This window comes from Myotis nattereri, assembly GCF_964212035.1.
Source record: "Myotis nattereri genome assembly, chromosome: Y".
NCBI classification, from domain to species: Eukaryota; Metazoa; Chordata; class Mammalia; order Chiroptera; family Vespertilionidae; genus Myotis; species Myotis nattereri.
Window position 1 is genome coordinate 13,073,070 of NC_138094.1, and position 13,855 is coordinate 13,086,924.

Genomic DNA, 13,855 nt, shown 5'->3' on the forward strand with positions numbered 1-13,855 from the left:
AAGAAGGAACTCTTACCATTTGCAACAGAATGGATGGAACTGGAGAGCATTATGCTAAGTGAAATAAGCCGGTCAATGAAGGAAAAATACCACATGATCTCACTCATTTATGGATAATAAAGACCATTATAAACTTATGATCAAAAATAGATACAGAGGCAGAGCTGCCTCAAACAAACTGTCAAACTACAGCGGGAAAGCCGGGGAGGGCTGGGTGGCTGGAGAGGGGTGACAAGAGATCAACTGAAGGATTTGTATGCATGCATATAAGCATAACCAATGGACATAAGACACTGGGGGTAAGCGAGGCCAGGGGATTGTCAAGGGCGGGAAAAAAAGGAGACATATGTAATACTCTTTATAATACTTTAAGCAATAAAACAATAAAAAATACTAAAATAAAAAATAAAATAAAATAAAATATCAGAGAGGAATGGAGAGGGAGAGATAGAAACATCAACAATGAGAATCATTGATTGGCTGCCTCCTGTACGTCCCTCACTGGGGATCGAGCCAGCAACCTGGGTTATGTGTCCAGACCAGGAATCAAACTGTGACCTTCTGACTCATAGGTCAACACTCAATCACTGAGCCATGCTGGTTGGGCTGAAAACTTTTTGAAATATACAGTAGGTCCTCGGGTTATATCGCGACATAACGCGATTTTCCCCGTTAAGTCGGAACCCACCTATAGAATCACCTACATCACTCACATGGAGCACATACACAGCAGTAATGAAGTGAAAGAGTGAAAAAAAAAAATTAAAGCAAGATAACAATTCCTGACCTTTACTTGTGGCAGATAATAAAAAACAAAGCACATATGTACATATGTCGAAATGACGGAACTTTTTTTTATTAACACTGTAAATGGGAGATAGTGATGTAACCGCAAAACAACATACATCGAGTTCAACGTAACCCGAGGACTGCCTAAATATAATTTGAGTCCAAAACGTTGACTTTTAGATGTGAAATTTAGCAAGCACTCTAACTGTCCTGTGCGCATTCTCAATAGCCATAGTATTCTAGACTTATGTAATATATTAGAGGCCCAGTGCATGAAATTCGTGCACTCAGGGGGTCCCTCAGCCCGGCCAGAACCCTCTCACATTCTGGGAGCCCTCGGGGGATGTCCCACTGATCGCTTCGCGATGCTACAGAGGTGGGAGAGGCTCCCACCACCACCGCTGCGCTCGCCAGCCATGAGCCCTATGGGAGCGCACTGATCACCAGGATGCAGCTTCTGTATTGAGCATCGGTCCCTGGTGGTCAGTGCCCATCATAATGACTGGTCATTCTGCGGTTCAACCATTTGCATATTAGGATTTTATTATATAGAATTCATGTCTCAGATAGTACCAATCCATTTGTTTTTCATTGATAGCACTTTCATTCTTGTTCTGAAAATAATGAGATAGCTCCAATTTTACAAACCTTACCAATCAAGATCTGTTCACTCTTTGGCCCAAGCAAAGGAGATAACATTTTGTCAGAAGTGTAATATACATACGACTTGAGGCTCCATTTGAATTTTGGATTTCCTCTGCTGTTACCTTTTGTCTCCAACTCCTGTCCCAAGGTTTTCTAACAAACCACAGAAGCCCTCACATCCTCACATACAGACCACTGGTCCATAGCATCAGTACCTTATCCACCTTCTTCAGGTCTTGGTCCTTTTGGGTGATATGCATGTATTTCTTTAAAGCATATTTACCACAAACAGATTTGTCTTTCATTTCCTGAGCACTCACTTCTAATTCTTTCTCCATTTCCGTCTTGAAAGACTCTTCAATAATCTGCTGTAAATAGATGACCAGCAAAATAGGAGATACACATATACATTTTAAAAACACATAGTACTATAACTCTGTTTCTTTATGTGACATGTGCATGACAGAAAACTGTTTCATTCGTTGCTACTATCAAAGTGGCACAAATATATCATGTAATGAAGAATAGGAATTACTGTGCCTAAAGTGTCTGTGTTCCAGATCAAATGAGCCAGGAATTCAAGGAACATGATACAGAAGATTAATCTACGTAAGGTCCAGCAGGCATGAGAAGTAGCAGGGTAATCCATCTGCCTGGGACCAGAATCAGGACATAGAAAGTCAAAGACAATGAGGAGGGAGGAGGGCAGGGCAGCCTGAGGAAGCCACCAGATTGGCAGCCACCTCCCCCAGTTTCTTCTGGTCCTAGCCAGCTGACCTTGAAACCCCTTACACAGGGAAGTTCTACAGCAAAGCAGAGTCCATCTCCTTTCCGAGTGTGTTTTCAGGAACATGAGAATGCATGCTCACAGACTTGCAAAGCTCCCTTTTCCTATGAGACTCCTATTATGCCCATGTACAGCCCTTTTCAGTGGGCTTAAGCACAGGAGAGGATTGGGATGCCTGCAGCAAGCTTTTTAAAAGTTACCTACTAGCATGGAGAACTGAGCTATGCTTATTATACCTTTTCTCGATCCAGTTTTTCTAGTTTTCTCCGTTCTCTTTCCAAAGCTTTCTGTTCATTCTGCCTTCTTTCTTCTCTCAGCTTCTGTTCTTTCAGCAGGTTCCATATTCTTTCTTCTTCACTCTCTTCTCTAACTTCTTTCTCATCTGCACCTAAAGAGACAGAAAATAAAGAGCAGAGGCCCAGGGAGACAGCTCAACTCTCAGTTGATTGTGTTGGCCTGCTGATCCATCTTCATGGTCTCGCAGCCTCCAGCCCCACACCTGGCACAGCATCTGCCTTTTACTTTACTTAGATGAAAACAAGTCACCCTTGCCATGAACAACTTCAACTGTCCTCCTGCCACAACACATTTCCTTATCTTCCTCACCCCTTCTTCTGTACTCTGCCCTTCGCAAGCCTTGCATTTCTGCCTCTATCCTCAGTTGTAACTCTCTATTTAGGATTCTAACTTAAACATTAGTCTGTATTTATACAGCAGTTGTATAACTCTTCCCCTAATTCCCACAAAAGCAATCGAGCCTCTCCCGCCCAGAACAGTACAAAATTAGTACAAAACCAGCACCCCGCCCCTGAACCCCCCTAGTCATCTTACCAACATTTCCCACTTGCCCTGGGCCGATCCCTTCCTGGAGTTTTAGCTATTACCTCTGCCCTGATCATTCTCACATCTTTTTCTCTAGCACAGATCCCTCCCCGAGTCTCATCCGCATTTCTGGCCAGTTCCCTACCATCAACACTTGGAAATCCCACAGCATCAGCTTCAGACCTGAAGTTATCATTCCTGTCCCTTTTTATCATGCCTTTCTACACTACATTCACTCATCCACCAGGGCTTACAGGCTCTAACTCCCCCAGATACTGCAATAAGACTACCTCTCACCTTTTACCTGGACAGCTGAGCTGAAATAACCTAATCAATGTGCTCACCCTGACATCAGTCTCTCTGCCTTCAAGCAACCACCATCAGCAGCACCCTTCATTTCCTGAAAAGAAGACCTGGATTTCTGTTGCTGTCTCTGCTCTGGTGGTGTCCACACCTTCTTTCCGGACTGACCTGAAATAGTACACTACTTCTGCACTGGGAACACTGCACCTCCAGCAGCAGACTCATGCTACCTGGGTATATTTGTGCCTCCCTTGCTCTGTGCTTTGCTTTCAATCTCTCCCTAACCTAATACTCACTTCCTCCCACCTCTCCCACACAACCCCACCACTGAGCAAGCGCCCAGGACCCTGAAAAAAGAGATAAACGAACAGAAGAATATACCATGTTCATGGACTGGTAGAATTAATATCATTAAAATGTGCCTACTATCCAAAGCAATCCTTAGATTCAATGCAATCACTATTAAAATGCCAAGTGCATATTTCACAGATCTAGAAATATGCAAAAAATTTATATTTGCATATAAATTTGAATGTTCTGAACATTCAAATGAGATACAGAACACTGAAAAAGACCCCAAAATAGCCACAACATTCGTTTTTGTTTTTGTGTGTTTTTTTTTCGGTATAGCAAAGGCGGAGATTTGTTAAAGAACAAGTACAGACTCCAAAGTAGGGAGGGGGAAAGAGTACCACAGAACAGACTCCCACATAGGGAGGGGGGTAGGGTCCCCTAGCCTCAACATTCTTGAGAAACAGGAACAAATGAGACTACATTGAACTAAAAAAACTTCTGCAAAGCAAAAAAAAATCAGCATCAAAATGAAAAGGGAATCCACTGTATTGGAGCACATATTTGCCAATAATACATATGGTAAGGGGTTAATTTCCAAAACACATAAAGTACTCCTATAATCCACCAAAAGAAAAACAACCCCATTAAACGTGGACAGAAAATCTAAATAGATACTTCTCCAAAGACAACATACAAATGGCAAGAGACATGAAGATAGGCTCAATGTCACTAATTATTAGAGAGATGCAAATTAAAATGACAATGAGGTGCCACTGCAAACCAGCCAGAATAGCAACCATTAATAAGTCATACAATAAGTGCTGGTGAGGTTGTGGATAAGAAGGAACCTTAGCACACTTCTGGCTAAGGAATACAAGATACAGCCACTAAGAAAAACAGTATTCCTAAAGTGACACCTCTCCACCACCACATTTACACAGTATTTTGTACCTGCCTTCTCACAACCACATGAATCTGTTTGTTCTACATCTATTGTTCCAGGCTTTATTTGTCTATTCCCTGTAGCTCAAAGCAAAAGTCCTCACCTGTCACAGGTTTAACTCAATGTCAATCCCACAGATGGCTATGCTTGCCTTTCTCCTCTGGCTCTGGAAGAGCCTAAACTTTTGTAGGCTACACTTTCCCCCCAGCAATGCTAAGAGACAAATTCATAGGTTCACCAAAGGATTTTGAAGGTTTTTGCTAACAGGACAGAAACAACACAGTCATTTCGGACTCATACTCCTGGTCATGAAATTCAAATACCAGAGGAGGCAGTTGATCATTTTCACAGGCAGAAATGCAATCTTCTTCTTGCTTGCAGACCTAAATGCCATCACTTTATCACATGGAATAGCAATCTCAAAATAGAAATGCTGTTTGGTTGCTGACTTTAAACAATAAAGAAGAAAAAAGGACTATATCTTTGCTGTGCATTGCATAACAACATTTCGTTCAACAGACCACATATATGACAGTGGTCCCATCTTCTCTCTATATAAAAGTCCAAGCAACGGTTAAGACTGGCCGGTAGCTATGATGTGCACTGACCACCAGAGGGCAGATGCTCAAGGCATAATCTGCTCCCTGGTGGTCAGTGTGCTCCCACAGCCAAGCTCCCACGACCAGACAACTTCCCATGGTTGCTCCCGCGACCCCACCCCTGCCAGTAGGCCCCGATCAGGAGTGGACAAGATGGCCCTGTTCACCAGCCAGGCCAAGGGACCCCCCAAAATCATGCACCAGGCCTCTGGTAAGATTATAATGGAGCTGAAAAATCACTACTGTCTAAGTGGTGTGGCTATCACCACATGGTAATGTAATACAATGCATTACTCCCGTGTCTATGGAGATGCTAATGTAAACCAACCCACTGTGCTGCCAGTCATATAAAAGTACAGCACATACAACTACGTCTAGTACCTAATACTTAATAAATATAATAAAGGACCATGTCACTGGTTTATGTATTTACTACACTACCCTTTTAATCACTGTTTTATAGTGGTTTTTTTTTTTTCTAATGATAAAGAAAAGTGTGCTGTGAAACAGCATCCCATGTTATATGGGCAGCAACTTCATATACCTCATGTTTATTACATCTCTCGATGGCGTCATTTTCTCCTGTGCTTGATTTAATCTTGTTTTGTACAGTAACATGCTGTATGTGCTTGCACCGGAGGGGCAATAGGCTACCTGGATGTACAGGAGGCTGTACCACCTAGATTTACAAAAGTGCACTCTGATGTTCACACAACAATGAATTCCCGAAGGACACATTTCTTAGAATATATACCTGCTATTAAATGGTGCATGACTGTACTTTGTAGCTACCTAATTAGTATTTCCACTGGACATCTCAAAGATATCAAGTTTTGGATTTTTTCACTTCCCTTTGTATCCAAACGAAGAGGGGAAATGATGATTATAAGAGAATTTTTCAATGATCAATGTAAACATTACTTAAGAATAATTTTAAAAGCCATTGTTATAATTTTCATTCTATCTCTGAGATAGAACACCTATGAACTCAGTTGGTTTCCTTTATTGTATTATTTTTATTTCCTACTCACCCAGGTCTCTGCGAAACAACCTATCACAGCCACTCTTGGGTGGCCACTGCCCCTACTCAGTATCTATCCCATCAGAGGTCTTGGTGATGGCTAGCTGACTGCTGACTTTCCCACTAGAAGCTCCATGAAGAAAGGGCTTGGGTTGTCCCACTGCAGTATGCCCAGCACCCAGCACACAGGAGGTGTTTGTTTTTCTTTTTTCACAATTAAATCAATGAGGTGATATTGGGTGATAGAGTTTTCATATATGAAGTGAAGGTTCTCAATGAAGTCTCGCTGAATGAGTGCTTTACAGGATGGTGTACCCTGGAATCAGTGAGAACAATCCTTTCAAAGTCTTGTTTCCTTTGGCAATTCCTCATCTCCCTGAGTATGCTGACTTGAACCAAGAAACTACTTACAAGAGGCGTTGAACATGATAGTCCCATCCAAACACTGGAAAAACAAGAGGTGGTTTTACTTAAGAAATCTCCTTTCAAGCTTGAGGCTTAAACTCTTTAGTTCAAGGAGAAAAAGATCTGGCTGGAGTATGAGACAAAGCTCTAATCTCCCCCTAGAGCTTTCCTCCCTGATTCCACACAGGGGAGGGAAGTGTGTAAATTAGAGACAGTAAGAAGAAAGAGAAAGTGGGCCAGACAAGTTTGATGACGAGTTTTCCTCCAATGTCATCAGCTCTTCTGAAAACTGAAATATAAAGGTTCTTCTGTCCTTATTTTTTTTTTAAAGACATGAAGGAAACAAAGAATTATTAACATACTACAATCACATTGAAGATGTATATGGGTATTAACCGCCATTTCAATTTTATACTATGATTTCCCAAAATGGAATGGTTTCTGAAGAACTGTCTTAAGCAAAAAGGTAACTGCTTTGTCAGACTATGGACAAATAAGAAAAATACAATCTTCCAAAACTCAATCAGGAAAAATCAGAAAACCTGAATAAGCCAGTAAGTACTGATGGAATTGAAGCAGTAATTAGATAACTTCCAGCAAACAGAAGTCCTGGTCCAGATGGCTTCATAGGGAAGTTTTATCAAACATTCAAAGAAAAACTAATACCTAATCTCCTCAACTATTCCAAATATCCAAGGGAAAGGAACACTTTCTATGAGGACAGCATTACCCTAATCCCAAATCCAGATAAAGCCACTACAAAGAAAGAGAATTATCCCCGATGAATACAGACCCTAAAATCTTCAACATAATTTTAGCAAATGAGATCCAGCAATACATTAAAAAGACCATACATCATGACCAAATGGCATTTATTCTAGGAATGCAAGGCTGGTACAATATCCACAAATCAATAAATGTGATATATCACATTAACAGACTGCAACACTCAAAAATCACATGATCATTTCAATCAATGCAGAAAAAGCATGACAAAATCCAACACCCTTTTTTGATAAAAACTTTCAGTAAAGTAGAAATAGATCATATCTCAACATATTAAAAAGCCATATATTACAAACCTACAGCCAATATCATACTCAATGGCTAAAAACTAAAACCATTTTCCCTAAGAATAGGAAGACAGGGATGCAACATAACAGGATATAAAATTAACACCCAGTAAACTATGGCATTTTTATATACCAATATTGAACGCTCAGAAAGAGAAATAAAAGAACAATCCCAATTAGCACTGCAACAACAACAAAAAATTGAGACTTATGAATAAACTTAACCAAAGCGGTAAAATACCTATACTCAGAAAACCATAGCACATTGAAAAAAGAGGTAGAAGAAGATATAAACTAGAGGAAGAATATACCATGTTCATAGATTGGCAGAAATAAATACCATCAAAATGTCCATACTACCCAAAGCAATCTTTAGGTTCAATGCATACCTATTAAAATACCAATGGCATATTTCACAGACTTAGAAAAATACTCTAAAAATTATACCAATAAAGACCTCAAAAGCTGCAGCAAGCTTGAGAAAGAGAAAAGTTGGAGGAATAACAATACTAGATATCAAGTTATACTAGAAAGCCACTGTAATCAAAATAGCCTGGTACTGGTACAAGTATCGCATACAGAGCAATGGAACAGAACTAAGAACCCAGAAATTGACCCACACCACTATACTAAACTAGTATTTGACAAAGGAGGCAAGAGCATACAATGGAGCAGAGGCAGTCTCTTCAAGAAATGGTGTTGGGATAATTAGACAGATATATGCAAAAACATGAAATAAGACCAACTTATACCATACACAAAATAAACTCAAAATGGATAAAAGACTTAAATTTAAGTTGGGAAACCATAAAAATCCTAGAAGAAATCACGGGCACCAAAATCTCAGCCATCTTACACAGCAACATGTTTATGGATACAATGCCTAGGGCAAAGGAAACTAAGAAGGAAATAGACAAATGGGGCTACATCAAAATAAAAAGCAGCTGCACAGCAAAAGAAACCATCAAGAAAATAACAAGAGCCCTGACTGGTTTGGCTCAGTGGATAGAGCGTTGACATGTGGACTGAAGGGTCCTAGGTTCGATTCTGGTCAAGGGCATGTACCTTGGTTACAGGCACATCCCCAGTGGGGGGTGTGCAGGAGGCAGCTGATTGGTGTTTCTCTCTCATCGATGTTTCTAACTCTCTATCCCTCTCCCTTCCTCTCTGTAAAAAATCAATAAAAGTATTTTTTTAAAAAGAAAATAACAAGAGAGTCTACTGCATGGGAGAACATATTTGCCAATGATACATCCAATAAGGAGTTAGTTTCCAAAATATATAGAGAACTCATACAATTTAACAAAAACAAGGTAAACAGTCCAATTAAAAAATGGGCAAAGGACATAAATAGACACTTCTCCAAAGAGGACATACAGAAAGCCAAGAGACATATGAAAAAATTCTCAAAGTAACTAATCATCTGGGAAATGCAAATCAAAACAACAATAAGGTACCAGCTCACACCTGTCAGAGTGGCTATCATCAAGAAATCAAATGACAGCTGTTGGCGAGGATGTGGAGAAAAGTACACTGCTGGTGGGAATGCAGACTGGTGTAGCTACTGTGGAAAACAGTATAGTTTCCTCAAAAAATTCAAAATGGAACTCCCATTTGACCCAGTGATCCCACTTCTAGAAATATATTCTAAGAAACCCAATGCACTCATTAGAAAGAATAAATGCACCCCTATGTTCATAGCAGCACAATTTACAGTAGCTGAGATTTGGAATGAGCCTTAAGTGCTCATCAGCAGATGAGTAGATAAAAAACACTATAGTACACTTACACAATGGAATACTGTGTGGCAGTAAAAAAGAAAGAACTCTTACCATTTGCAACAGCATGGATGGACCTGGAGAACATTATGCTAAGTGAAGTAAGCCAGTCAAAGAAAGATAAGTATCACATGATCTCCCTCATGTGTAGAATCTAATGAACAAAATAAACTGATGAACAAAAATAGACCCAGAGACATAAAAGCATGAAACAGACTGTGAACCCTCAGAGGGAAGTCAGGGGAGGGGAGGTGGGTAGGAAGAGCTCAATCATTGAACTTGTATGCATATATGCATAATGAGTGAACACAAATAATGGGATGGTGAGGGCCTGTGTGTGTGTGTGGGGGGGGGGGGGGGGGGCGGGCGTGTGCCAGGAGCAGGCTGGAAGAGGTCAATGGGGGAAAGAAGGGGACTTCTGTAATAGTTTCAACAATAAAGATTTTTTTTTAAAAAAAGCCACTGTTGGGGAAGATTAATGAGAAGCAACTCCTTTAATTTTCTCCTCTTTACATGTTCAAATTTATTTCAGAAATGTATTAACAATGGCAATACTCAACTCTAAGACTTTGAATAATTTATGCTTATAAAGGTCCTCCCTCAATAAATGAAATAACTCACTAGGAACAGGCTGGCATTTAGTAGCTATCATACTATCTGTAGTTACAACCAAGGAAAACTTACTTGGGTAATGAGAGGAGATAGGTCTGGCAGGAGGAGCACCCAAGGCAGTTCCCAAGAGGGGCATGTCACCAGCAGGATGGAGGCCATTCACTTCAAACTGTATCGGCATGTCTGCTGCATCTATAATAGGTACAAATGAGTGTCCCAGGAGTCCTTAACAACAGCAAAAGAAGGCAGGGCAGTATGGGGGTAACTTTGGCTGCGCTCAAGTCTCAGCCAAAGCAACCAAGCCAGATCTTTTCCTACAGAATTAATCCTAAGACTTTCAGCATACCACTTGACAATCTATTTGCTTCTCAAAGTGTTATTACACTTAAAAGAATTAGATTTGTTTCCAAAACTAGATTTATAACCCAACAGGAAAGTGACAGAATTCACCTGACTTGCTGATAATTATATGAACTCCATTTAGATAGTAAAGCCTTAACAAAATTGTTAAAAAGTTAGTTGCAAAGAATTTACCAATTTTACTAAGCTCTTTCATTTAACTGTTCAAAGTAGAGTACTTTCAGATTTGACAATGAAGCTCACAATGCAAAACTACAGATTATATGCAAATATAAAGATTTCCTAGGCTAGAGAGAACCTTAGAGCTGACTGACTTCTATATCCTAATTTTATACTTAAGCAGTATGCTCCCAGAGAACAATCTAAGGCAGAGCCAGAGCCAGGCCTCCAGTTTTCAGATAAGGAAGCTAATATACTTCCACCTCCATTCATTCACTAAGAATGAGGTTTCTACATCTGATGCAGTCATCAGAATCTGTATAACTTAAATAACTTAGCATCTTCATATTCCATAAAAAGAAAAAAAAATTAAGAATCAGGTATTTTAATCTGAGGCAATCCCAAACTTGGTAAATTAAGTTAAGGGTTCACTTGTGAGCTTAGCTCCAACTTTGAAATTATTGGTTATCTTGAAAATTAAAAAAAAGTAACACTCAAATAGACCCATCAAAATCTGTGATATAAAAAAGGTAATACATCTGTATCCATGTTTTTATCACAAAATACAAATGTTGTAATTTTTAAGGCCTTTGATTTAACAATGGATATATTTCACCAAGACTTAGCTTCCTACATTTTCAACTGTTAAAAACTGGTACTTACATTTAAACTTACGTTCAAAAGATGATCCAAATTCCTCATTATCCTCAAAAGATAGTTCATCCACATTTGAAAATTTATGTCTGTCTTGAACTTCAGTTTGTCTTTGATAAAGACTGGGTTGAAAGAATAAAATTCATGAGTGTGAAGTTGTAATAAGGTAAAACCAAGAGCACAGGGCTATGAAAAGCCTTTGTGACTCTGGAAAAGGCTCTAGAGCGGTGGTTCTCAACCTTCCTAATGCCGCGACCCTTTAATACAGTTCCTCATGTTGTGGTGACCCCCAACCATAAAATTATTTTCGTTGCTACTTCATAACTGTAATTTTGCTACTGTTGAGAATCGTCATGTAAATATCTGATATGCAGGATGTATTTTCATTGTTACAAATTGAACATAATTAAAGCATAGTGATTAATCACAAAAACAATATGTAATTATATATATGTTTTCCGATGGTCTTAGGCGACCCCTGTGAAAGGGTCATTTGACCCCCAAGGGGTCTCGACCCACAGGTTGAGAACCGCTGCTCTAGAGAATGAACTGTGCTCTGTGAAAATGAAAGCTGTCCTGCACTGGGCACGCTCCATGCAACTGGCATCATTCCAAGTAATCAAGACATTAGCTTGGGCACTCTGCAGAACCACCTTACACTGTGAGGCAGGTATTATATTGCTGACAAGAAATAATGTGGCACTCTCAATGCTTTTATATTTTCAAGAACCACAAAACGTTTTTGAAAAGAACAAATTCTGCACAGCATCAGTATGAGTCAGCTGAAGATGCAAAACTACAAGCCCCATGTGCATCCAAGTGCCCTAACTCCCACATGGGTGTGCTGTTTCTCCTCTTGGCTTTATCATGAGAAAGCAATATAAATAAATGCACATTACACGCATTAGGACCATGATGGACACATGTGGCAGTTTTCAACTCTGTACACTGGGAGTGAATCAAAATATGCAGACAGATGTCCAGCCTGGAGCCCAGAACTAAGGAGTCAGAGTGCCGTCCATATGGATCAAGCACAGACAGGAGTCTCCTATGCGCCTCAATCCCAGCCTGGGTGACCCGCCACCCAACTTCTACATACGCCATTCTACTTCAGCAATCAGACCCTACAACCCACTACCAATTCAGTATTTATCTCAATAGACAAATTAGACTTTTGTTTGGACTAAATGCCCAAATATTTTTTAACTGACTTATTTTTTTTGAAGGACTTTAAAATTAAAATGTGTGAAACTACTTCAAGTTTAAAAATAAACTGAATTTGCTTTTGTAGATTTTGTATGTTGCTTTTTTATTTCTATAAACCAAGTCTATTCATAGAACTATGAAAATGCTTACTGCTACCATAGTGCACTGTGTACACATCAGGTTTAGCAAACAAGGAAAAATTAATTATTTGCTAAAAGGAATTTTCCCCAAATAATTCAGATGATTCTTGAAGATTACACATCATCTTACAATCTGATTCTACACTCCACATGGTCTTGAGCGTCACTTTAAAACAACGCAAAGTCAGGGCCATTCAGCTAACCAGACTTGGCTGGGCCAATCAGAATGTGGAACTTACTTGGCTTTCTGCTCCAGAAGGCTTGAGAGTGAATGGATGGAAAGGCTGTGCCTAGATTCAGTTGCTGAAGGCGGAAGCATTCTTTCAGGACAAGGACTGGGAAAAGCAAAGGCCTGGGATTGGTCCAGACCTAAAGGGCAAAAGGTATCAGGACAAGAGTATTACAAATTACACAGTGAAAACAGCAACATGGTTCCTAAGGAGTTTAATTTGAAAAGAAATTCTACTATCCTTGCAAATAGTTGAGTATGATGTATAACTGACCCACATTATTAAGGATTCAGCATTAATAATAAAACTAATCAGCAGTAAGGGAAAAGCCATTGATTACCATTCTCTGAACACGTCTGCATGTCAAGCAAAATGCTAAACTTGCTCTAACCCGTTGCCTCCCACAATGTTATGTCACAGGGGAGAAGTCTCTGGTAAGCAGGCAACCATAGGTGCAGTGAGGATGAAGCTACTCAGGCTAAAGATTTCCCAGGTACAGCAAGCATAGACTTCTCCTCCTTCTTGCTCTCTACAGCTCACTCACTCGTACTCAGATAAAAGGACCATGAAAGTCCTGAAACCCTTTCTGCAGAAGCTTACCTACATGAGTGGAGGCAGACTCTTAGATGCTAGTGGGCTTCTAGCAACAGAATACCGAAGAAAGCTTTTTCTAAGCAATCAATCTCTTGCTCTAGCTCTTTCATTCTTGCCTTGGTGTGATTACAAACTAAAGATCAGAAATGTGGGAGCAAACAACTGTGCTTGTATTTGGATGATTTATGATCCTTGGTGTAACTGTCTCTCCCATCAGCTTTTCCTGTTTGAGATGATTTTTTTTTCAAGAAATCCCTGCTTGTTTCACCAGTAGGAGACACCATAAATCTGCTGGCAGAATGATGAAACAGAGATGGCTTTGGCTGGGGGCTAAATGAAAATAATGTGACCAATGAGCAGGAAAAAAAATTCAAATATGCTTGATATTTTTTTTAAAATGAAGAGAGAGGTATTAATAAGAACAAATATGCACACTAAACA

The 13,855-nt window shown here is 39.8% G+C and overlaps 1 pseudogene across 1 annotated transcript in view; it reads right to left on the reverse strand.

Annotated features, from left to right (window-relative positions):
- The window catches only part of LOC308512341 (centriole and centriolar satellite protein OFD1-like), a 142,439-nt pseudogene that overhangs the window by 7,258 nt on the left and 121,326 nt on the right, over window positions 1-13,855 (reverse strand). The window contains exons 10-14 of the transcript in view: window positions 12,830-12,954; window positions 11,254-11,366; window positions 10,144-10,257; window positions 2,458-2,609; window positions 1,650-1,802 (exon numbers count right to left, since the gene is read on the reverse strand). The product of the transcript in view is annotated as a centriole and centriolar satellite protein OFD1-like (transcript). The remainder of the gene's footprint in view (window positions 1-1,649; window positions 1,803-2,457; window positions 2,610-10,143; window positions 10,258-11,253; window positions 11,367-12,829; window positions 12,955-13,855) is intronic.